This window comes from Schistocerca americana, chromosome 2, assembly GCF_021461395.2.
Source record: "Schistocerca americana isolate TAMUIC-IGC-003095 chromosome 2, iqSchAmer2.1, whole genome shotgun sequence".
In the NCBI taxonomy this organism is placed as follows: Eukaryota; Metazoa; Arthropoda; class Insecta; order Orthoptera; family Acrididae; genus Schistocerca; species Schistocerca americana.
In genome coordinates, this window is record NC_060120.1 from 212,282,595 (window position 1) to 212,308,423 (window position 25,829).

At 38.4% G+C, this 25,829-nt stretch overlaps 1 long non-coding RNA gene across 1 annotated transcript in view; it reads right to left on the reverse strand.

Annotated features, from left to right (window-relative positions):
- LOC124595502 overlaps nt 1-24,731 on the reverse strand; it is a 41,670-nt gene extending 16,939 nt beyond the window's left edge. The window contains exons 1-2 of the long non-coding RNA XR_006978216.1: nt 24,662-24,731; nt 3,302-3,489 (exon numbers count right to left, since the gene is read on the reverse strand). This is a non-coding gene — a long non-coding RNA (uncharacterized LOC124595502). The remainder of the gene's footprint in view (nt 1-3,301; nt 3,490-24,661) is intronic.
- Between the last annotated feature and the right edge of the window lie 1,098 nt (nt 24,732-25,829).

Here is a 25,829-nt window from a genome sequence, read left to right on the forward strand (position 1 = left end):
TCATGCAAGGTGCTGGTGTTTTGATTCTTATATGTTCCAGATATCCTGTGAGGTAAAATCCTTCACTCTTGTCATAACTAGATTTTGATACATCTGTTAAGTACTGTGCCACACACAGTAACTTTAAATTGTTTCTGAATTGTAGTGCAGTAGGCACCCTCTGAAGACTCATAATGCAAGAAAACTAATTTTCAAGGCAGTCTTGAGTAAGTCATCCTGTCAAAAGAAGTTTATAGTCCCTTTCATTCAAAAAGAAGTTCATCAAGTCAAGGACACTCTGACTGGATAGTCTCACTCCACTCTGAATTGGCTTCCAGTGACCTGCTGTACCAGTCTGTATATACTGAAACACTCCCATTACATCACACAGAAAATTCACACTATCCTGATACATACGTGGTTTTATGTTACTGAGAGCTGTGACAGGATTCTGAGAAGTCATTAATGTGAACCATTTGTTAATCATTTCAAAAAACCATACTGTTGTTTGGTACTTCTCGTCACCTTTGTCACTAGCCATAAAGTTCAGTCCACAACTAGTGTTTTGGCTCAGATATGTTTGAGCTGCTGACACATTCATTTTATTGAATTTATTGCGTTTTATGATTTCTTCTGTAAGATTAGGAGCTAGCTTTGAATCACTTTCTTTCTCAAGATCAGGGCTTCCCAACCTTATCAGTTGGTGGACCCCTTCTTCAGTCGAAAAGCCATGGTGGAACCCTAGTCAGTCAAGAGCACAGTAACTTAAAATTTCAGAGCAAAACCAATGGGAACTGAAAGCTTCTTAATGCAAGTTCCATGTTCCCACTGAAATAGTCTTTGGTTTAGAGATGAATGAAAACAACTTGAAGGTCAAAAATCGACTTATGAAATAGGTAGTGCACTCACAAAGCAAGTTTAACAATTAATGATGTCTGGGGCCGCATACGTGCCAGCGAGCACTGTGATTGGTCGACAAAGCTCGCTCCACGCCACGAGGCGGTGCACAAATGAGCCCCGTATTGTTGTGAAACAGTCGATCAGAGGAACCGCAAAGCCTGCTTGGGAATACGACCTGAAGTAAAATTACACATTTTTTTCACACGAAAAAAAAAAAAAAAAAATTGTGATGAATTTGATTTTTGCATTTTTATTCAATAATTTTACTCATTATTTTACACGATTTGGCGAAGGGTCGCCGCGGACCCCCTAGGAAGAGCCGGCGGACCCCTAAGGGGTCTTCGGACCACACGTTGGGAAGCCCTGCTCAAGATAATGGAGGTCTTCAATATGGGTACAATCTACAACTGTTGTGGGAAGGTAATGTTCCAGTCTAATCATTTCTGGAATCTTTATAGTCACATTTGACAGCAGAGATGTTTTGATATTTTTCAATAAGTGTGGCTCATCTGCAACAAAATATATTTTATTAGCTGGGTTTTCAGGATTAAAAACATAATTCTGTAGCACTGAATTTTTACCAGATATGATTCCAAATGATTTCTATATACTCTGATTCATTAGGCCCATATCTGAAGTGATGCAACATATATGTAACCCAGCACATTCACTGCATTTAATTATTTCTATTATTATATCATGTAAGGCTTGTCCATTACAGTTGTCACTGTTGAAATACTATGCCACAACTTGTTTCCACCATGTAGCTATACCCCCTAATATAAAAACACATGCATGCGTTGCAGTACCTTCATGAGAGGGAAGAGTTACATTTCCAGAGAAAGAGCCTATTGACACATAAAATTCCCTATTTGGAATTATTGTCATCTCGTCAAGCAGTAACACACAGTCACTTTCACTGTCGTTCATTGCTTTCACTTTGTTCATCATAAGATCAAACACTTGATGTAAAATTACAGAATCAAACTTGATATTTTGAAGTCACCTTCTTAATGTTTGTTGAGAAGGTAGAGGAAAATGATTACTGACTAAAACGTCATAACCCTTGCTACCACAAGCAACTTTCAACTTCAGTGCATTTTGCACTGTATCTTCAGACCACCTCACTTCCTTTTGATTCAATTTTAGAATCTGATTTTCATTAAATACTTCCTTAACTACATCTGCAACAGAGTTACATTTAGTTTTCAACTTTACTCTAAAGTGTGAATTCTGCAGTGTCAGATTGCTTATCTTCTTTTTCATAAATGAAATTTGTGTTTGCTGTTTCTTAATGACATCTTCTAACCTACTTATCTGCAATTTATATTTACTGTCTGTTTCTGCTCAAGTAGACGACTGTGGTGCATTCTCCACCTCAACAGTAGAGATGTTGGCCTCTTTGATATGCAAAAGAGGTCATGGCAGGTGGTACTCCTTGGGTTTCTTTCTTGGTGTCTTTGGCATAGAGTGGGAGAAAACTGTGGAAACTGTGGGTACAGAATTACACTTTAGTTTCTTCTTTCCATCAACTATGACTTTCTCCCACTGATCATCAGCAAAATGTTCCTGTTAGGAGAAAAAAAAAAAACTGTTACCGGAACTTGTATGATAAGTTTAGAAGCAGTAATGTAAAACAGAAATACTAAGTCATATTACAAGCTAAACCCAGTATTGCTTATACTGAAATGGATATGATACCATAAAAAATTGTTTACTCTGCTAATGAACACAATCTAAGAACTTAATTGCTATTACAACCCAATACATGTTAACCTTCACTTTCCCCTGAATTACTACCTTCAGTTCAAGAAATTAACACTTTCAGCTTTTTTAAGAAAAATGTCTAAACATCAGCCTCTTTCTGTGTCATTTCCAGGATAAATGTAGTGGGTGAATGTTATCTGTTTACAATCATAAAAATTATTTTGTGCAGTTTGCTAAAGGAAAAGGAGACAAACACACTTGAAAAGTATGGTCACAAATATATTACAAATCTCAATATCTTTTAAAGCATAAAATGAAAATCAACTTACACGAATCAATAAAAATCAAGCTGTACTAGATAAGAAAAAAACCAGTGCTTAATATATAGCACATAAAGTAATATGAAAAGCAAGCGGAACTAAAGAATAGGAGGACAACAATATGGCTAATTATGCAACTTTACTATTCTTATGAGCAAGTATATCTATGCACAACTATGGATATTTGCATGTATTTTACTGTATAATGTTGCATTTCAAAATGCTTATAGTTATTATTACAATTAAAAAGAAACTGAACAATTTACAGGCCAGTGCATTTCATTGCTTGTATAGAAAGGCACAATTTAAGTAAACAGCCTGTGAACCTTCCAAGTAAAACAAAATGTTATTGCTTGGGCCTCACTAACAGTATATCACAGGAGAAAATTACTTACTTCACACAGAAAGGAATAATTTGTTGGTTTCCATAAGTCGCCTTTATGATTCCTGCCTTCTTGGTTGACTTTCACTGCCCACTGTTTACGTCTTTCTTCATTTCTTGGGAAAACAAGCATCATATATCCATCTTCACTTTGGTTTTTGCACCCAACAGTGGAGCAACCAGGCATTCCTCTTGACTGTCCTTGATGATTTTGTAATTCATATTATTAGTGACACTCAGTAAATCACTTTAAATAAAAATGTCTGTAAAATTTCTGTGAAGTTCTAAAAGTATCGTCATAGATCCGACCAACAGAGTGACTGTAAGATAATTTAAGTAAATAGAACAGACAGAGAACGTGCAAAAGTCCTTCAATACCTACCGTGTTACAACCTGTACATAATTGTACAATGAAATTGGCGTTCAAAGCACTGAAGAGAACCAATAGTATAAAATCACACACAGTATCTATTTATACTCGTACCAAGACAGTGTCAGTTTGGTAAAAACATGGTGTCCTCGGCCCTCAGCCAATCAGCAACGCTATCACCATTGGCCACCGTCTCCCTCTATATAGCCTCTCTAACTCACCAGTATAAATGGAAGTGGGGAGTATTGTGTTGTCAGTAAAAAAGCAGTAATATCGCAGTTGGTCAGCCTGAAGAGTTTAGTGACTTGACTACTCACTGGATATCACCCGAGTAACAAATTCATCAGGTGCACAAGTTGACTGTTGATGATGTGATTGTGGAGATGCAAAGAAACAACCACAGCTAAACCAAGACCAGACAGGTCTCATGTACTGACAGATAGGGGCCTTTGAGCGTTACAGAGGGCAGTTGTAAGAAATCCCATGAAAACAGTGGAAGAAATCGCTCGAGTTCCAAAGTGCTATTAGCAGTCTACCTAGCACAATGACTGTGTTAAAAATAATGGGGTACAATGGTTCAGCAGCTCCTACTAAGCCACTGTTAAGTGACACTTGAGGTTGGGTAAAGGACACTGGATAGTAGATGACAAAATGAGTGATTTGGAGTGATGATTCATGCTATACCCTATGGCAGTCCAATGGAAGGATCTGACTTCAGCGATTGGATTGAAAACAACACCCGTCAGTCTTGTGTAGTGCCAACAGTGAAGTAAAGAGGAGGTGGTTTTACAGTATAGGGGTGTTTTTCATGGTTAGGGTGTGATCTGTTGCTGCTCTTTATACAATGCTAAATGTGAAATGATCGGAATACACTTTATAACATTGTGTACTCTGTGCAGTAGAGGAACAGTTCAGAGACAAAGATGGTTTGTATCAACAAGACAGCGCACCTTATCGTGAAGCAGAATCTGTGATGCAGTGATCTGTGGACAATAACATTCCTGAAATGGACTGGCATGCACAGGGTTCCCAACCTGAAACCAGTGGAACACCTAAAGGATGAGTTAGGAATCAAACTTTGCTCCAGACTCCAGTGTCCAGCGTCTCTACCTTCTCTGGTTTTTGCTCTAGTGGAAGAATGGGCTGCCATTTCTCCAGACATTCAACCATCTCAGCAATGTTCATACCATCCCAAAGGCACAGTGGCCATACTTTTTATTAATGTCTACTAGCAGATAACTGGACAATTTTGATCAGAGAGAATGGCTAGAGAGATGCTGAATGAAACACATTTGGCCTTCAAGAGGGCAATGAGTGAAATCTTCAGTAACTAACGTTGCAGAATATTATCAAAAAATCTCTCCCAAAACCAAAAGAAATTCTGGACACATGAACAGGCTATCTGTCATACCAGAGCTAGTGTCCAGACACTCATGAATGAGAGGAAACTGAAACAAAGGGCACCAAAGTAAAAGAAGAAATATTTCTTTAACAAGGTATGTATGGAAGTACTGGAATTGCAGGAATTGAACAAGATATGAGGTCCCAATGTAATCCGTAATTCCATACCAAAGTTGGCACAGAATTTACAACTGAGTCAGCTCCGCTTATAACTATAATATAACTAGCGACTGCCTCAACTTCATACAGGTAGCGCTAATTCCATACAACCACATGACTCATCTGCCAGAGTGACAATAAATCATATTCACAATCCTTCCTTGTGAATTACTCTGTTTACTAGTGAAGCCCACCAATGAACCACGGACCTTGCCGTTGGGAGAGAGGCTTGTGTGCCTGGACGATACAGATAGCCATATCATAAGTGCACCCACTATGGAGGGGTACCTGTTGAGAGGCCAGACAAATATGTAGTTCTTGAAGAGGGGCAGCAGCCTTTCCAATAGCTGCAGGGATAACAGTATGGATGGTTGACTGATCTGACCTTGTAACATTAATCCTGCGCTACTCACGTGGGTTTTGGGGATACAGATACTCGTGCGGAGTGAAAATGTACTCCACCACTTTTTTTGTTAAGAATACATTTCTTCTCTATTTAATTATTTTATTTACCAAACAAAAGCGCTGGCAGGTCGATAGACACACAAACAAACACAAACATATACACAAAATTCAAGCTTTCGCAACCCAAGGACACACACACACACACACACACGCCTTGGTGCACGGCCAGCACATCTTGGCACAGTGTTACACCGTCCGGGTTATCTGGATACTTCCACCAACACCAACCTATCCGAACTCCGGAGATGGGAACTTGCTCTTCAATATATCCTCTCTTCCCATTACCCACCAGGCCTCAATCTCCGCTAATTTCAAGTTGCCGCCACTCATACCTCACCTGTCATTCAACAACATCTTTGCCTCTGCACTTCCACATCGACTGACATCTCTGCCCAAACTCTTTGTCTTTAAATATGTCTGCTTGTGTCTGTATATGTGTGGATGGATGTGTGTGTGTGTGTGTGTGTGTGTGTGTGCGAGTGTATACCCGTCCTTTTTTCCCCCTAAGGTAAGTCTTTCCGTTCCCGGGAATGACTCCTTACCCTCTCCCTTAAAACCCACATCCTTTCGTCTTTCCCTCTCCTTCCCTCTTTGCTGATGAAGCAACCTTGGGTTGCGAAAGCTTGAATTTTGTGTGTGTGTTTGTGTGTCTATCGACCTGCCAGCCCTTTTGTTTGGTAAGTCACATCATCTTTGTTTTTAGCTATATTTTTCCCACGTGGAATGTTTCCCTCTATTATATTAATTATTTTATTTATATTAAAAAAGATGCTGTGACTTACCAAACGGGAAAGCGCTGGTAGATAGACACAATAAAAAACACAAACACACACGCGAATATCAAGCTTTCGCAATCCATGGTTGCTTCATCAGGAAAGAGGGAAAGACAAAGGGATGTGGGTTTTAAGGGAGAGGGTAAGGAGTCATTCCAATCCCGGGAGCGGCAAGACTTACCTTAAGGGGAAAAAAGGACAGGTATACACTCGCACACACACACATATCCATCCGCACATATACAGACACAAGCAGACATATGTTAAGGCAAAGAGTTTGGGCAGAGATCTCTGGTCAGGTGAATACAAGGTTATAAATACAAAATCAAATTGGGGTAATGCAAGAGTAGGTTTAATAATGAATAAAACAATAGGAGTTTGGGTAAGCTACTATGAACAGTATGGTGAATGCATGCTATGTGAAGTATGTACCACAAGATTTTAATTACTTGTAATGAGCTGTCTATTCACTTGTAGGTATTTCTACTTAGTAAGATAATTTAATTATTGTGTATTATTCATATTCTGTCTGTATCTTTTATATGTATTCTGCTATGTGTACTATGTACCACCACTGTCATCTCTCATCACACACCACCTTTCTTATATTTTGTCTATATATCCGATATGTATTCTGCTATGTGAGTAATGTATCACTACCGTCATCTCTCATCATACACCACCTTAACATAATTTTCAAATTGACATGTCCTATATCATGATGTGCTTTGCTGTACAAATTGTATGATCTACAGGACCGATAATAAATAAATAAATTATTGTAACCGAGATAGACACGAAGCCTATGCTTACCACAGTAGTACAAGTATAAAAGCCAACTAGCTCGACAGATGATGAAGGGATTGAAGAAATTATGATGAGAAGAAATTATTCAGGTAGTGAAGGGAGAAGAAAATTTAATAGTCATGGGGAGCTGGAATTCGATAGTAGGAAAAGGAAGAGAAGGAAGAGTAGTAGGTGAATTTGGAATGGGGGTAAGGAATGAAAGAGGCAGCTGCCTGGTAGAATTTTGCACAGTGCATAACTTAATCATAGCTAACGCTATGAAAGAAGGTTGTATATGTGGAAGAGGCCTGGAGACACTGGAAGGTTTATATAATGGTAAGAAAGAGATATAGGAACCAGGTTTTAATTTGTAAGACATTTACAGGGTCAGATGTGGAGTCTGACTACAATCTATGGGTATGAACTGTAGATAAAAACTGCAGAAACAGCAAAAAGGTGAGAATTTACGGCGTTGGGACCTGGATAAACTGAAAGAACCAGAGGTTGTAGAGAGTTTCAGAGAGAGCATTAGGGAATGATTGACAAGAATGGGGGAAGGAAATACAGTAGAAGAAGAATGGGTAGTTTTAAGAGATGAAGTAGTGAAGGCAGTAGAGAATCAAGTAGGTGAAAAGACGAGGGCTAGCAGAAATCCTTGGGTAACAGAAGATATATTGAATTTAATTGATAAAAGGAGAAAAAAAATGCAGTAAATGAAGCAATCAAAAAGGAATACAAACTTCTCAAAAACGAGATTGACAGGAAGTGCAAAATGGGTAAGCAGGGGCAGCTAGAGGACTAATGTAAGGATGTAGAGGCTTATTTCACTAGGAATAAGATAGATACTGCCTACAGGAAAATTGAAGAGACCTTTGGAGAAAAGAGAACCACTTGTATGAATATCAAGAGCTCAGATGGAAAACTAGTTATAAGGAAAGAATAGAAAGGTGAAAGGAGTATATAGAGGGTTTCTACAAGGGCGTTGTACTTGAGGGCAATATTATGGAGATCAAAGAGGACGTAGATGAAGATGAAATGGGAGATATGATACTGCGTGAAGAGTTTGACGGAGCACTGAAAGACCTAAGTCAAAACAAGGCCCCAGGAGATGACAACATTCCAAGCCTTGGGAGAGCCAGCAATGACACAACTCTACCATCTGGTCAGAAAGATGTATGAGACAGGCGAAATACCCTCAGACTTCAAGAAGAATAAAATAATTCCAATCCCAAACAAAACAGATGTTGATAGGTGTGAAAATTACCAAACTATCAGTTCAATAAGTCACAGCTACAAAATACTAACACGAATTCTTTACAGTCTAATGGAAAAACTGGTAGAAGCCAACCTCGGGAAAGATCAGTTTGGATTCCATAGAAATGTTGGAGCATGAGAGGCAATATTGCTTATCTTATAAGATAGATTAAGGAAAGGCAAACCTATGTTCCTAGCATTTGTAGACTTAAAGAGAGCTTTTTAAAATATTGACTGGAATACTCTCTTTCAAATTCTGAAGGTGGCAGGAGTCAAATATAGGGAGTGAAAAGCTATTTACAATTTTTACAGAAACCAGATGGCAGTTACAAGGGTCAGGGGCATGAAAGGGAAGAAGAAGTTGGGAATGGAGTGAATCTGTGTTGTCGCCCATCCCTGATTTTATTCAACCTATATATTGAGCAAGCAGTAAAGGAAACAAAAGAAAAATTTGGAGTAGGAATTAAAATCCATGGAGAAGAAATAAAAACTTTGAGGTTTGCTGATGACATTGTAATTCTGTCAGAGACAGCAAAGGACCTGGAAGAGCAGTTGAAGGGAAAGGACAGTGTCTTGAAAGGAGGGTATAAGATGACCATCAACAAAAGCAAAACAAGGATAATGGAATGTAGTTGAATTAAATCAGGTGATGCTAAGGGAATTAGATTAGGAAGCAACACACTTAAAGTAGTAGGTGAGTTTTGCTATTTGGACTGCAAAATAACTGATGATGGCAGAAGTAGAGAGGATATAAAATACAGACTGGCAATGACAAGAAAAGTATTTCTGAAGAAGATAAATTTGTTAACATTGAATATAGATTTAAGTGATAGGAAGTCTTTTCTGAAGGTTTTTGTATGGATGTGGCCATGTATGTAAGTGAAACATGTATGATAAACAGTTTAGATAAAAAGAGAACAGCTTTTGTTATGTGGTGCTACAGAAGAATGTTGAAGATTAGATAGGCTGATCATATAACTAATGAGGAGATACTGAATAGAATTTGGGAGCCAAGAAATTTGTGGCATAACTTATACAAAACAAGAGATTAATTGATAGGACACACTCTGCTACATGAAGGTATCACCAGTTTATTATTGGAGGGAAGTGTGGGAGGTAAATATTGTCACAGAAGAAGCTGAGTAGCACCGTGGTGTAGCGGTTATGATACCAAACTGTTGGATGGAGGGTCATGAGTTCACAACACACCTGGACTATACAATTTTAATTTCTATATTCGGTTTGAGTCCATTCTAGAATTATCCACAAATGTAAAGAATCATTGTACTGGAATGTTCTGTAGCTGTATATGTATTGTATGTGTTCTGGCCAGAGGCAGTTCGCTCCGCGCTCTTGTATGTGCAGGTGCTGAACAAACCTTCATCAAGTGAAGTTAGTGTTCATCATTAATCTAATTATACCTCCTTGTATGTGACATTACTCTGGTGGAGACACTGGGTATTGGAACTTGTGATAGTGCACATTATTGACAACACAGTGGCTCCCATCAGGCCGTGACAGAGCCACCATTTATGTGGCGAGAAACCCGAGTTCGAGCCATATTCAACAGATTACAATATATCGGAGACAGAAGAAAAAGAGAAATTACGATGACAGCAATGGTGTGCCACCACATGAGACATCCTTCCGGGTTCTCTGCTGATGATGGCCAAGATCCAAACAAGTGGCTGAAGGTATATGAGCATATAGTCAAATGTTTGGCTAATGTATTTTTCTACTTGGAGGGCACTGCCAAACAATGGTATGAGATCAACGAGGAGAAGTTCACAAGCTGGGAAGTATTCCAGGTGGAACTGCACAAGTATTTTGGTGACACACAATAACAAAAGTGCAAGGCTGAAGATAAATTAAATTACAGGGTACAGTGTCCAGAAGAAACCACTGCATCCTACATTCAAGATGTCTTGGGGCTGTGTAAAATAGTGGATTCTAAAATGAAGGAGGAAGATAAGGTTGCACATCTCATGAAGGGTGTTGTTGAGGACATGTATCAAGCCCTACTCCTGAAGGAGGTTTTGGCAGCAGGTGACTTCATAAAATGGTGCCAGTATATTGAGACGATGCATCAAGAAAGAATTGCACCCAAGAAGTTTGATCGGCTTCCAAATGTTGTATCAATGTCTGTGATGGAGGAAGCAACTGATTCCACAAGTGTTCTTTGTCAGATAGTGAGAGAGGAAGTTCAGAAGGCACGTGGATTGCATGGTGAGCAAAAAACTGAGACACTTCAAGAGGTCATAAGGGAGGAAGTGGAACAGACATTGAGCCCATTCTCTTGTCCTTCATTCCCCTTTAAAGTGGTGAAAAAGCCGAAACTCAGGCAGAGTTACATTCCTACAATGCCGCATGAGGAACCTGTTTGGGCACCAAAGAAGGCTGATGTTTGGAGGACATAGGATAACCAACCAGTATGTTTCCACTGTGGACAACTGGGACATGTGGTGCGCTATTGTCAAGAAAGGAGGTGGATATTTGATGACGCCTGTGCCAGAAGACAGCAGACCGATCTTAGCTGATGCCAACTGTGGGATGACGAAGATCAACAAGAAGATGTGGGTGCAGGACGACATAGGTTACCATTGCCACAAGCTAGCTGCTGGAGAGGATGCTCCCCAACATGCCGATCAAGGTCTCCATAGCCGTTTAGAAGCTCCATCCGATCACCTAACCACCCCAACCTGGAAAACTGAAGGGTGCGACCTTCCTTGGAGGTGAGGCCGTCGAAGAGAAAAGTCCTCCGCCGTCGATCACCACAAAAATGATAGGAAACTACGTTGATATCCTCATTGATGGCCAACCAGCCCAAGCTCTTGTGGTCTCTGGAGCATCATATTCAATCATTTTGTAGAAGTACCATCTCCAGTTGCAGAAAACTGTATTCGTCAACAACAAAACATCTCTGCTGGAGATGGCTGATGGGAAATATGTAAAACATACAGGAAGATGTACCATTCGTGTGGGTATAAGTGGGCATACACAGGCCTTAGAATTCATCGTCTTACAAGAGTCTAGTCATGATGTCATTCTCGAATGGGACGTTTTGAAAGTTTCTCAGGCAATTATAGATTGTAGTCACTCAAAGATTATGCTAGACGAGATGAGATACTGTGGACAGGAAGATGCGCATCTGACTGTCTGAAGACTATGTGTGCTGGATGAAGTGATCATTCCTGCAGTCAGCACTAGAAAGGTAACTGTCACGTGTCATGCCAAGCATCAACCCATGGATCTTGTAGTGGAATGTAAGAGAAGCATATCACTGAAAAATAACTTGGTCATCCCAGCCTTTGTCATTTTGTTTAATAATGGATTTGGTGAATTGTGGGTAGTTATCTGTTGCCAAGAATCGCAGATCCTTCCAAGACGCATGTGCGTAGCAAATGCTGAGCCATTAATTGAAGAACAGCTGAGCATCATAGAAACCTCCCATGCCGAGTCTATGGGTGAAATTAGTGCTACCACTACGAGACAAAATCTTCTAGCTCAACTATCACCAGATCTCACTAAGGAAAAACAGAAGAAGCTACTTGCCATTCTTCAAGAGTTCTCTGAATGCTTCAATCCACAGGTGAAGAGCAAATGAGAGAAATCGATGGTGAAGCACTGGATTAGCACTGGAGACCATCAACCAATAAGCCAGAGAGCATACTGCATGAGAGCAATGGAACGTCAAATAATTCGCGACGAGGTAGAGAAACTGATGAAGAATGACATCATTCAGCCTTCGCAGAGCCCATGGTCGTCACTAGTGGTGCTTCTCAGGAAGAAGGATGGCATTTGGCACTTTTGTGTTGATTACAGGAAGCTTAATAATATAACTAAAAAGGACGTTTACCCTCTTCCACAAATTGACAATACACTAGATTATCTGAAGGGGGCTAAGTTTTACTCAACTACGGACGTGTACTCGGGATACTGGCAAATCGAAATAGATGACACTGATAATGAGAAAACTGCATTCATCACCTCTGAGGGCCTGTATGAGTTTAAGGTAACGCCGTTTGGTATGTGTAATGCACCAGCAACTTTTGAACAGATAATGGGTAATCTTCTAAGTCACCTGAAGTAGACGATGTGTCTTTGTTATTTAAATGACATTATAGTGTTCTCAGAGACATTTGATGAACACGTAAAAAGACTGAGGGCCATTCTTAAGTGTCTCCAACAATGCAGACTGAAACTTAATCCAAGAAAGTGTCTCTTCGGAGCAAAAGAAATCAAAATACTTGGACACCTTGAGTCAAACAAAGGTGCGCGGCCAGACCCAGAAAAGGTGAGATCTATAACGGAATTTCCTATTCCTAAAAGTATTAGAGGTGTGAGAAGCTTCCTCGGACTATGTTCTTATTACCGTCGTTTTACCAAAGACTTTTGTATCAAAGCCAGACCACTACAAGGGTTGTTAAAAGCTGATACTAAATTTATCTGGGGTGGTGCTCAACAAGATTCTTTCGATGTGCTGCGAAAAGCTCTGACGACTGACCCTGTACTTGTTCTGTATGATGAGAGAGCACCTACAGAACTACACACAGATCCCAGCGGGTATGGGATCGGTGCTGTTCTGGTGCAAATATCAGAAAGAGAATGTTATAGCCAATGCTTCTAGGCCACTTACAAAATCCAAGAGAAACTACTCAACTACAGAAAGATAATGTCTTGCTGTGATCTGGGCCATGTGCAAATTTCTACAGTATCTCTATGGAAAGCCATTCACAATTGTTACAGACCATCATTCACTTTGTTGGTTGACAGATCATAAGGATCCAACAGGACAACTCGCCAGGTGGGCACTACGTCTTCAAGAGTATGACATTACCATAGTGTACAAAAGTGGAAGAAAACACCAATATGCTGACTGTCTCTCAAGAAACCCTGTGCAAGACCATTAAGACTTTGATTAAGATAATGACTGTCTTGCTGCACTCCAGGATCTGTCCGCTGAGCAGAATAAGGACACCAAGATATCTCAAATGATGCTTTCCTTAAATCGGTCAGAGGATGTGAAAGGGCAATGTAAGGTAGTTAATAGATTACTTTGCAAGAAAAACTTTGATCCGTTTAGAAAGAGATGGCTACCAGTGATTCCTAAACACATGCGCTTAGATGTTTTACAGAAATTCCATGACACACCTGAGGCCGGACTGAGGATTTATTAAGACATATGATAGAATCTGCAAGAGATTTTTCTGGCCAGGTTTATTTAGGAGTGCCAGAGGAGAAAGTCAGTTCCCCGGAAACCACCTGGCCCACTCATACCAATTCCACCGGCCAAAACACCTTTCCAGCATGTTGGGATTGACCTCCTTGGATGATTTCCAATTTCTGCTAGTGGCAATAAATGGATTATTGTTTGCACTGATTATCTGACACACTATGCCATTACAAAAGCTGTGAAAACAGCCAAAGCATCCGAGGTAGCCAAATTCATCGTGGGAGACATTGTACTAAAACACAGTGCCCCAAGGCCGTTAATTAATGATCAAGGGAAAGTTTTTCAATTGAATCTTGTAACAGAGATTAACTGTCAGTGCAACATTACTCATCACATGACGACTGCCTACCATCCACAAACTAACGAACGGGCTTACTGAATGCGTTAATAAGACCTTGGCTGACATGCTATCAGTGTTTGTCAGTGTTGAGCAAAGCAACTGGAATGGGGTGCTACCTTTTGTGACGTTGGCCTACAACACCACCAAACAAGACACAACAGGATTTATGCCATTTTTCCTGGTGCATGGGTGTGAGGTGACTACAATGATGGACACTCTGTTTCCGTTAGATTAGATTAGATGAGATTAATTATTCATTCCATAGACCCATAAAGGAGGGAATCCTCCTGAGTGTGGAACATGTCAGATAAACACATTACAAAAATGTAATTAGAAAAACTTTAGTTTCATTAATTTTAATGATCCTCCATCAATAAACAGTAAAATTATGTACATGAATTAAATTTAAACTTCTAATATTTACAGGTTTAATACTTACATCTGCTTTCATTAAATCCATCATTAAGACATTTGCTAGTTTATTGGCTATTACAACCAAGTATTGTCAAAAATTAAAGTAAATTATTCATTTCAGTGATCCTCAGTTAAGAACAGTCAGATTATGTACAAGATTTAAAATTAAACTTCCACTATTTACAGACTTAAGACTTACACCTGCTTTCCATACATCCATCATTCACACATTAGGTAATTACTTGGCTGTTACAACCAAGTATTGTCAAAAATTAAAGTTTAATAAATTTTCATTAAAATGGTTTACTGCACTTGTTGAGAAACTCATGAATGGAATAGGAGGAGTTGGCCACCAAAAATTCTTTTAAATTATGTTTAAATTGTGCCTTGTCTGAAACTTAACTCGTAATGGTTACTGGTAACTTATTGAAAATGTGTGTTGCTGAATACTGGGCTCCTTTCTGGGCAAGAGTAAGTGATTTTAAATCTTTATGTGTATTGTTCTTATTCCTAGTATTGATACTGTGTACTAAGATGTTAGTTGGAAAAAGAGATGTATTATTTACAACAAACTTCATTAAGGAATATACTGAGAAGCTGTGGTTAATATGCCCAATTCTTTGAATAGGTTTCGACTTGATGTTCTTGGATTTACACTACTCATTACTCTTATTATACACTTCTGTACTCTAAAAATTTTTTCTCTGTTTGTGGAGTTACCCCAAAATATGATACCATATGACATAATGGAGTGAAAATAAGAAAAATATGCCAGTTTTTTTTTAATATTTACATCTCCTATGTCTGACATCATTCGCATTGCAAACACAGACTTGTTTAGGCGCTTTAGCAGTTCGTTAGTATGTTGCTCCCAACTGAATTTATTATCAAGTTGTAATCCCAAGAATTTTACACTCTCAACTTCTCCTATTTACATGTCATCATATTTCATATTTTATACTCACACCTGAAGGAAATCTCTTGGAAGTTCTGAACTGCAAATAGTGGGTCTTTTCAAAGTTTAATGACCGTGAATTGGCTATGAACCACTTATTAATGTCAGTAAAAGTTTGATTAGATGCCCTTTCTAAATTTATATTTGATTTACTATTTATTGCAATGTTTGTATCATCTGCAAATAAGACAAACTTGGCATCTGGTAATGTAACAGATGACAGGTCATTAATAGACACAAGAAACAGTAGTGGACCTAGTATGGAACCTTGGGGAACACCACATGTAATTTCTTCCCAGTCAGATGATGTCTGATTGCCTACTGCTGAAGTATTACATAATGACACCCTTTGTTTTCTATTAGTAAGATATGTCTGAAACCACTTTGCTGCACTATCAGTGATGCCATAATATTTTAATTTACTTAAAAGAATGCTGTGATTCACACAGTCAAACGCCTTTGACAGGTCACATCCTGATGATGTGGATGACGACTACATCGGCTAGGTGTTAACCAGAACTGAGGAAGCTTGGCAGCTAGCTCGACTCAACACTCTGCAGGCTCAAGAAAACGATCGCCGAAGGTATGACACAAGCCACTGGCCTGTTGTCTACCAGCCTGATGACCTTGTCTGGATCTTCACTCCCCTTCGGAAGGTTGGTCTCTCTGAGAAGCTTCTCAGGCCCTACTTTGGACCCTATAAGATTGTAAGGCAGTTGTCTGATGCTACTTGTGAAGTTGAAGGTTTTGACCCCAACACAAGATCAGAGATATGGTCCACGTTCTTTGAATGAAGCCCTATAACGATCCAGCAACCCAGGGTAAATTCGAAGCTCCAGTGAAACAAGTGGAAAGGTGACGAAGAGTGTAGTGGCAAAATAAGTTCTAAGAAGATGACCGCCAGAGTCACAGGGGAGTCGGAGTATGCAGGACAAATGACTCGTTCTCAGACTAGGATGACCTAACATGCCGTTCTCTTAAGGAGGGAGCAATGTCACAGAAGAAGCTGAGTAGCACGGTGGTGTAGTGGTGATGATACTAAACTGTTGCATGGAGGGTCGTGAGTTCAAAACTCACCTGGACTATACAATTTTAATTTCTATATTCAGTTCGAGTACATTGTAGAAGGATCCACAAATGTAAAGAATCGTTGTACTGGAATTTTCTGTAGCTGTATATATACTGTATGTGTTCTGACTGGAGGCAGTTCACTCCACGCTCTTGTATGTGAAAGTGCTGAATAAACCTTCATTAAGGAAGTTAGTGTTCGTCATTCATCTAATTACACCTTCTCGTACATGACAATATCGTAGAGGGAGACAAAGAGATGAATACAGTAAGCGATTAAGAAGGATGTAGGTTGCAGTAGTTATTTGGGGAGGAAGAGGTTAGCACAGGATGGAGTAGCATGGAAAGCTGCTTCAAACCAGTCTTTAGACTGAAGACCACAACAGCAACAGCACAGTTCTAACTTACATAGCCTCTCATTGAGTCTCCATGAGCATAGTTTTGCAAGAGGCAAATTTTCACAGGTTCCTCACACTTATTCTTCCTAACTGCTACCACCTGAAATGCCACTGAAATTGTAGGTTCATTTGCTTTGTTCTCATGCTTAGATACTAAAAGTGACATACTGCTGCATTCTTTTTTAAACAAACTAGTGTATCACATTGTTTATGCAACACAGTAAAATTTATGTGTTACAACAATGGATTCCTCTGTTGATTCATACCGTAGTTAATTCTGCTGTGTATCTATTAAGATCTTCTTCATAATAAGGGCCATAAAACATCAATTACAAGTAAATGAAATATAGAGTGATCCAATCAACAATATTAAAGATCTAATCAGAAACTGAATTTTATGACTACATGAGTGTATTCTTGAAAAGTTTAAAGGCATCCTTACCAGACAAAGTGAAGACAACATGCAAACTGTTTTATAATGGCACATATCAAATAATTAAGTGCTAATCTTAAAAAACCTGAATTACCTGTAAAGAAAATTAATTACAAAATGAAACTTGTGGTGTCACAGTGGCTTGATTGATGCTTGTACATGCAAGTGTGTACACCATCTCATCTAGTGTTCTGAACACTCATAATTTTCTTAAATAACTCAATTGCTAATTGCAATAATGGACCAGACATGCTACTTCATTCCAGTTTTCTGTGCTAATTGTTTTTGTCACTTGGCAGTTATGCATGGAGCTAACTTATATATTCTTCAACATTGTAAACAATATTTCACATTAACTTCTTGCAGAACAACAGATTAATATTACAATTTCCAGAGCAGACAATGTTCTATATGTGTCAGACCATTACCCAAGGTTCGAATCAACATCATTTGATATGTCTGCACAGAGAAGAGGCCAGTCACATGTTTCATCTGTGGCACAGGCTGAGCTCATTTCTGGTGTGATGGTGTGATGTTTTAACACCCGTACCACTCTCCAGATGTACGGAATCCATGGATTGTTCCATCTCTGCACAGAATTCCTCACTTTTACTGCACTGTTTTTTTACCTAACTTACAATTAAGAAATCTTATGACATACTTTGTTGACTAAATTTAACCTTGAGTGTGACATGCTATTTCCTTGAAAACTGCCTATGACACTACAAGCTGCAACCTAATAAAGATAACTTCTACTTTGCTATCAGCAGCAGATAGAAGCAGTAACAAAAGGTAATATAAAGGCAAAAATAAGCTCCAGAATTGGTTAATCCAGAGTCTGGAAACATCACTAAGAAGAAAAGAGTGTTCACACAGGATGTGACTAATCAATTGCCTCTCACTTAGTTATGTCATACCATAAAAGGCAAAGTCTGTATCTGAAGAGGATGCTTAAATGGCTAACTGCCAAAACCATTCAGCCTTACCATTCATTCATTCATTCACACCCCATGTTCTGTTGATTCCCTCATTTATTTATTTTTCTCTATTGGCAAATACAAAATTTGTTTTGGATGTTAAAATTCATGTCATAACATCATGGAATTGCATGTGAAACACAATATATCCTCAGCTGCTTTAGATAATATGGAGAAAATTAATATAATCTGTTCATGTGACAGTAGTTCTTTAATATTACTAAAAGCTTGTTATTTAATTGCACTGATAAAAAATCTACTCACCAAGCGGCGGCAGAACACACACACAAAAGACTGTTGTAATTGGCAAGCTTTTGGAGCCAGAGGCTCCTTCTTCAAGCAGAAGGGTTGAAGGGAAAGGAAGAAGGGTGAAGGAAAAGGACTGGAGAGGTTTAGGAAAAGGGGTAGATTTTGGGAAAGTCACCCAGAGCCACGGATCTTGGGAGACTTACCATACGGTAAGGGGCTGCTTACTTTCCCAAACTCTACCCCTTTTCCTAGACCTCTCCAGTCCTTTTCCTTCACCTTCCTTCCTTCCCCTTAAACCCTTCTGCCTGAAGGAGGAGTCACTCGCTCTGAGAGCTTACCAATTACAACAGTCTTTTATGTGTGTGTTCTGCTGCTGCTTGGTGAGTAGATTTTTTATCTATCCAATTAAAAAAGCTTGTTTGTATGATACTCATTCAAAAACATTTTAGATATATAATTTATGAATATCTCAAACAATTTGATCCCTTGCAATGGGTGCTGATGTCAACATCTTTTATGTTATGTCATGCCAGTGATAAAGTGTCTGCAAATATTATAAATATGCTGATATTTGTTTAAACGTTTGCACTGCTTGCATTTTAAAATTAGTTGTACAGCCTCAGAAACACATATTTATGACAGTGTAAGTAATTTCTCACTCTTCAATGCCCTTTTAAATGGATCATTATATCTGAGACTGAACAGAACCCTAACTGCTTTTTCAAAAGGATGAATACCCTGTTTACTTGCTTGGCTGCAGCACACCTCTATGCTTCAATTCAGTACATTGACACACTAGTGCAAAAATACACCATTTCCATTTGATCAAAATTCAGAACTTATGACATTGTTGATAATAATAATAATAATAAAATTTACTCAATGTCAAGTAATCAATGCAGTCCCTAGAATAATATGGTTTCAGCACATCACACAGATTATTCATCTGAATATGTCAGGTAAGAATAATTAAGGTTTCAGTTTATGAAGTACAGTTCTGATGTCTATAAATGTACCTTTTAATACATTTTACATTTGTTATTATATAAGAAACAGTGTTACAGCTTTTATCATCATTAGATTGTTTGTGAATTACCTAACACTATAAACCTTAAATATGTACAAAGCAGAACATTTCTGTTTATTTCTCAAGTAGACAAAGAACTCATTAAGAAAATAAAGTGGATTTATTCTTAAATTCTGTAGGAGGAAGGGTACTGGCTTGCTTTAGCATGGCACGAACTTCATTTCTTTCATATAACACTCTTCTATGGCTGTTTATATTTTGATTTTTGACTTGTATTTTGCTGGTGTAGATCAAAAATTAGGTTTTATTTCACTGTTTTCAAAAGAAATATTATTTTAAGAAGTATACACTTGTAATCATTAACAGATGCAATTTTGGAAACAGTTCATGACATGATTGTCTGCGTTTGGCACCACAGATAATTCTGACAACTGTTTCTATAGTGTTACTAATGGATTTAGGTTTGTTAGTGTTGTTGCACCCCATACTTCTACCAAATAGTTCAAATTCAATGAGAACAGTGAATGATGTACAGTTTTTAGAATACACATATCTCTACAATATTTGTTAATCATATTTGTGACAAATATGTTTTTGGATTGTATACAGACTAGGAATCTCCATGCATGCCCCACTTGAGATGGTCCTAGATTGTGATTCCAAAGAATTTTGCCCAGTTTTTCTTTTTTACAATTTTGTTTCCTAAGGAGAATTATGAACATCTCTGTGTTTGTTGGTACTAAATTCCATGATTCCTGTATTTGTAGTACTTAAATTTAGGAGATAATATTATGAGAAGGAAAGTTGCTACTCACCATATAGCAGAGATGCTGAGTCGTAGATAAGCACAACAAAAAGAGCGTGGTTTCAGTTGCTTGAAACTGCAGTCATGTGTGCTAGTTGTGTGTGTGTGTGTGTGTGTGTGTGTGTGTGTGTGTGTGTGTGTATTGTTGACAAAGGCCATTGTCCAAAAGCTTTAAGTGTGAAAATCTTCTTGTTGTGCCTATCTGCAACTCAGCATCTCCACTATATGGTGAGTAGCAACTTTCCTTCCCATAATATTGTTACATTCCATCTTGGATTTTCCGTTGTTTAAGTTTAGGAGACAGATGCATGTCTAACATTACAACCATAAAGGCAGTTGTGTTATCTAATTTTATTTTTGTAGTATCATGATAAAGGCGAACTTTCAGAAATGTGGATCAAGTAGGGTCTACAGATCTCTGCAGGTAACATCTGTCAAAAATTATGACTATTTCTAATCTGCTCACACTGATAACTGTGAGGATTACTTCCAGAATGCAGCACTTTATATCTATTAGGGAAGAAGATAGATACTTTGAAAACCAAGTGCTGTTTTTATGTACAAGGTCATACTAAACATTTCTGTCACTTTGTACGTTATTATAATACCAGAGAAAGTTGCTACTCACCATATAGCAGAGATGCTAAGTCACGATAGGCACAACAAAAAGATTCACACAATTATAGCTTTTGGCCATTAAGGCATTTGCCAGCAGTAGACACACATACACACACACACACACACACACACACACACACACACACACACACACACACACACACAAATAAAACTTGCACACACGTCTGCAGTCTCAGACAACTGAGAACCACAGTGTGGTTTCTGTTCTCTGAGACTGCAGACATGTGTGGAAGTTGTGTTTGCATGAGTGTGTGTATGTGCATGTGGATATGTGTGTCTACTGCTGACAAAGGCCTTAATGCCCGAAAGCTATAATTGTGTGAATCTTTTTGTTGTGCCTATCGTGACTCAGTATCTCCTCTATATGGTGAGTAGCAACTTTTCTTCTCCGTTATTGGTACATTCCATCCTGGATTTTACATTGTTTGATTTGTATGTTATTAGTTATCCATAAATTAAAAAAAAATTAAAATCTGTTTTGTAGAGTATGGACATTAATATTAATCAAAATTTACATTTGCATGTCAAAGTATTCCATTTAATTAGAGAGGTAGTTGATAACAAGGTATTTTTCTCTGTTTCTGAATGTCTGAGGATTTCCAGTTTCCTACTTAATGTTTACTGGCAACCTGTTGTAGACAAGGACACCAGAATATAAAAAAAACTATTCTTAGATAGGTATACAGTCTATATGGAAATTAGTTTTAGTTGTAGTAATGTGATTGTGATTTTCAGGGTTCATCCTAAAATATTTCTTATTATTAATCACAAATATCATTAGAAAATAACTATATCCAGATAATGATAGCTGTAAGTAACCCAGAAGTATCAGTGTAAGATGCAAAGAAATGCCTCCTACAGACAAGAATATCAAAAACCTAGTAGTTAACTGCCAAGCATTTACAATGATGTGCCAGAGTTTGAAGTGTTCCTAAAAAGCACTGAAGCTCACATGATTAAACAATGGAAATTCCAGGGTGGGATATCAATAATATAAGGAAAAGATAGATTCCCACTCACCGTGAAGATTGATTGGCGACTCCTTAGAGTCCATTGGGTTGCAGACAGACACAATGAGAAGTCAGTTACACATTAGCTTTCGGCCAAAGTCTACTTCAGAGAAAGAAACACCCACATATTCATTCACACAAGCAAGCACCCTCATGCAAACATGACCACCATCTCTGGCAGCTCAAATCAGAATGCCAATGTGTAACTGTCACTGTGCCTGTCTGCAAATCAGTGTGTCATCTTAATGGTGAGTAGTAACCTATCTTTTCCTCATTATGTTGATGATCATGTAATATTAGACACAGAAAGCTGGTTAAAACATGAAGTTGACAATAGTGAGATCTCTGTGAAAATCTAAGCATGTACTAAAAGGACAGGGGAACAGGTAATTGAGGTGGTGTATTTGTCACAGTAAACAAGAAACTCAAACCTACTGAGATAAAAATTAAAGCTGCCTCTTAGATTGTTTGGGTAAGACTCATTGTCAAGGGTGATCAAATAATTATAAAAGGGTTCTTCTATCGATCGCCAGATTCTTTTCCTGATGTAACCAAAAACTTTAGAGAAAACCTCAGTCCACATGTACATAAGTCCCCTGATGATACTGCAGTCATTTTAGGAAACTTTAAGCATCTAACAATCAATTTGGATAATTACAGTTTTATTAGTAGTGGGCATGACAAGACATCTTGTGAAATGTTGCATTACGCCTTCTCTGAAAACTTCCTAGACCGGATAGTTCAGAACCTCACTCATAATGGAAATATGTCTCTGCTGCAAGTTACATCATATTTTTGCTCAGGATACATTTTGTACCCGTTTGTCAGCCTTCAAACCTTCCAGAAGCCATGTCTGTGTCCGCACCCTGATGACTTATGATTCTCAGCCAACTGTCCCTCTGCAGCAATGGTGGAACTTGCTTGCATTGCTCCCATAGACTGTTCATTCCATTCAACAGATCTTGTAATTCTTTACCTTCATTGAGAGTGGGACTTGGTAGACTAGGGGCAGTAAAATGCTTGCCTGGAAACTGAGAAGTCAGGGGATCAAATCTCAATCGGACTATGGATTTTCCAATCTTTGTTTCAACCTAGCCTTCTCCTGCCAACAATGTGGGGAACCACCAGAAATGACATGTGGGTCAGTTGCCATATTAATCTATAGATCTCCTTTCCCTGACTGGATAAGTGGTGTAAGTTGGGGACACGCAAATTGCTGAAATGGTGTCCAATTGAAAGACTTGCACCAGATCATTGAACCACATTAAATTATTATTATCTTCATTGAGGATAGCAATGTCATCAGTGAATCTTATCATCAATATCTTTTCATCCTGAATTTTAATTCCACTCTTGAACCTTCCTTCTGTTTCCGTCACTGCTTCTTTGTTGTACAGACTGAACAATAGTGGTGAAAGACTGCACCCCTTTCCTACACCATTTTTAATCTGAGAACTTCATTTTCACTCTTCCATTGTTATTGTTCCCTCGTTATTCTTGTACATACTGCATATATATCCATCTCTCCCTATGGATTACTCCCATTTTTTCAGAATTTTGAACATCTTGTTTTATTTTACATTTTCAAATGCTTTTCTAGATCAATAGAGTCCGTGAACGTGTCTTAAGTTTTCTTCAGTTTTGCTTCTATTATGAAGCACAAAGTTGGGATTGCCTCTCTGGGGGCTTTACCATTTCTAAAGCCAAACTGATCATCATGTAACTGATCATCAGTTTTCCATTATTCTGTATATTATTCTTGTCATTAACTTGGATGCATGAGCTGTTAAGCTGATTGTGTGATAATTCTTGCATTTATCAGGTCTTGCTGCCTTTTGAATTGTGTGGATGATGTTTTTTTAGAAATCCTGGTGAACTGTTATCTATCCCTTCTGCTGTATTTCATCTTTAGTCTGCCAAAGCTCTTTTAAATTCTGACTCTAATGCTGTAGCTGATATCTCTTCCATATTTACTCCAATTTCTTTTTCTGCCATGTCATTTGGCAATTCCTCCCCCACATAGAGGCCTTCAATGTACTGTTTTCCAGCTATCCACTCTCTCCTCTGCATTTAACAGTGAATTTTCCATTGCACTCTTAGTGTTGCCACCCTTGCTTTTAATGTCACCAAAGATTTTTTTGACATTTCTATAAACTGAGTCAGCCCTTCTTTTTCTATTTCTTCACATTTTCCTTGCAGCAGTTTCACCTTGGATTCCCTGCTCTTCCTATTTGTTTCATTCCTAAGTGATTAATATAGCTGTATTCGTGTCTTTCCCTAAACATTTTTGTACAGCCTTCCTCCATCAGTTAACCAGTCATAGCATTTCTTATTTGTAATAATTCGCATGCTGATTGTAAATCTACAATAATATATATAAATTCATCACATATGGTACATGTTAAAAGATCATATAAAAGAACTACCTACTAATTCAATGTTTTAATTTTCAACATATTATATAATGTTAATTTAATGTGTTTGATAGAAATTCGTAATATTCTGCTGTGCATATTCTGGACAGTATTATGACAATTCCTGTATCATATAAATGATGCAACGGATGATAATAAATGAAAATGAAATACTGCTGGCAGTAGGCTTATGGCACACTAACCTGAGCTCATTATGCAACTACCTCGGCCTCAGGACTTCCATGAGTTACGTCGTTTTCTACGTATGGTTAACTTCTAGCGTCGACACTTTCTAGACTTGCTCTCTACATTCCATGATGAGAGCGAGGGCAATATGAAATACTTAACATCCGGTTTCACGAAAACTTTTAGGTGAAAGAATTTGATTTTTGCAACCTTACCGTTTCATATTTTCGTTCGATAAGGGTCTGAATTACTTTTCGTTATTCGTCATATAGTGCTGCGTCAAATGAAGTAAAGCATTGCATGAAATTTTAAAGGGTCTGGTAAAAACACATTGCATAAACTTTTCGTTTGATGATTTTTAGCCCAAACATTCTTGTGCATGAAATGTAGATAAGATATTGAAACTTTATTTAAAATTGAGAGAAGAACGATGTCTCATTTCGGTTGCGAGTTATTGGTTTTTATATCCGTTGGTGGTCATGCTCGACGCACCCATTTCTGTCCCTGTGCATTGGAAATCATGTGGTCTAAAAACCATCATATTTCGTAAACGGTTCAAACTATCGATACGAGCTATTTTGCAAATGACAGCATGCAAAGAGGTATATTTTATGATGTTGTTGTTGTGGTCTTCAGTCCTGAGACTGGTTTGACGCAGCTCTCCATGCTACTCTATCCTGTGCAAGCTTCTTCATCTCCCATACTTTATGATAAATACTCGAAAGTTTTTTTGATAAATACTCGAAACTTTTTTATTTGCCGAGAAACTGAAATAACTCGTCCACAGCAGTCAGAGAGCCGGACGTGAAAACACGCCACCAGCGATTATGTTCTCTAAGCATAGAGAATGGGGGATTTTCGAGCAGCAGCTCACAAATCAGATCTGCAGCCTGCAATAATCAACGAACGCTACTATCACTTCACGAGTCGGGCGAGTAGGTTCTGTCTGTTACCACCCCTATCGTAGCGCTGCGAAAGCTTCCTTGTTTCCCAACGGAGTCGTGTGAGTTCTTGTGTGCGTCGTGTCATTGTCTTTCGGCGTCTCCTCTTTTGGCTCAATTTTGAAGCTGCATTGTCTTGCGCGACGATACTGTCCATGGCTCCCAGGAACATTCCACTTACAGGTACAATGAGTTTTAGTTTTGACAAGTCCACGCGGCATGTGCAGACTGGTTCGTTAGAAAT